This window comes from Eschrichtius robustus, chromosome 10, assembly GCF_028021215.1.
Source record: "Eschrichtius robustus isolate mEscRob2 chromosome 10, mEscRob2.pri, whole genome shotgun sequence".
Classification (NCBI taxonomy): domain Eukaryota; kingdom Metazoa; phylum Chordata; class Mammalia; order Artiodactyla; family Eschrichtiidae; genus Eschrichtius; species Eschrichtius robustus.
The window spans coordinates 89,208,610-89,210,257 of record NC_090833.1 but is presented as its reverse complement, the minus strand read 5'-3'; positions in this window follow the sequence as shown (position 1 = coordinate 89,210,257).

Genomic DNA, 1,648 nt, shown 5'->3' with positions numbered 1-1,648 from the left:
ACCTTACCTGGCTTCCCAGCAGCCTCTGACACTGTTGGTCACTCCCTCCTTCTGGAACATTCTCCTCCCCAGGTCTCTGAGCTATTCCCTCTCCTGATTTCCCTTCTATCTCTCTGATCTAGCCATGCCTCATTTAGGCTCCTTCTTCTCTACCCACCATGACATATGGAGATAACCAAGACTCAGTCTGAGTCCTTCTCTCATCACCCTGAACTTTCTTCACAAGGCAACCATATGCTATGATCCCACTTTTAAATTTCAAAACCAGGCCTTGCCTCTGGCTCAAGACTAGACAATCACCTGAGTACTTAGGATCTCCAGTAAGATGACCCAGAGTCTTAGGTTGCTTGTACTCAGCTCCTATGTCAACCCATCCAAGATGGAGCCCCTGATCTTTCTCCCTTAGCTTGGTCTTTTTCTCATGTTCCCTATCTCCATGAATGGTATCACAATCTATCCAATATACAAGGCAGAAACATAGGAATTCTCCATAACATCTCTCCCTTTCTCACCCCCCCCCATATTCAATCTATATGTAATCTAATACCTATCAATTTTACCTCTTAAGCATCTCTCCAACATGTTCACCTGGTGTTCACCATCACTACTGCCACCATCCTAGTTCAAGGTTCAATCTGCTACCATCTCTTGCCTGGACTCCTGTGGTAGACTCTGAATTCTTCTCTCTGTATGTGCTCTGACACCTCCAATCCATTCTCCTCATTATGGTAGGCAGCCTCTAAAATGACCCTGTGATTCTCACCTCCTGAAATTCACAACCTGTGCAATAGCCTCCCCTTGAGTGTGGGCTGCATCAAGTGACTTGCTCCTGTAAATAGCATCTGGCAAAAGTGATGAGATGTCACATCTGAGATTAATTTAGAAAAAGAGACTTACTTGCTCTGCAGCATGTGGGATTTCCCTGGACCAGGGCTTGAACCTGTGTCCCCTGCATTGGCAGGCAGATTCTTAACCACTGCACCACCAGGGAAATCCCACATATGCAGTTTTGTACCCATCTTTTTCATCTTTTTCCCATGTCACAAAATATTTTTCAAAAACATGATTTATAAAACCTGCAAAACAGGGGAGACCTTCAAGATGGCAGAAGAGTAAGACGTGGAGATCACCTTCCTCTCACAAATACATCAAAAATACATCTACATGTGGAACAACTCCTACAGAACACCTATTGAATGCTGGCAGAAGACCTCAGACTTCCCAAAAGGCAAGAAACTCCCCACGTACTTGGGTAGGGCAAAAGAAAAAAGGCAAAACACAGACAAAAGAATAGGGATGGGACCTGCACCACTGGGAGGGAGCTGTGAAGGAGGAAAAGTTTTCACACACTAGGAAGCCCTTTCACTGGAGGAGATGGGGGTTGGCAGAGGGCGAAGCTTCGGACCAACGGAGGAGAACACAGCAACAAGGGTGCAGAGGGCAAAGTGGAGAGATTCCCGCATAGAGGTTCCATGCTGACCAGCACTTACCAGCCCGAAAGGCTTGTCTGCTCACCGGCCAGGATGGGTGGGGGCTGGGAGCTGAGACTCGGGCTTTGGAGATCAGATCCCAGGGAGAGAACTGGGGTTGGCTGCGTGAACACAGCCTGAAGGGGGCTAGCCGGGAGCGAGTCAGGTAAAAACTCTTG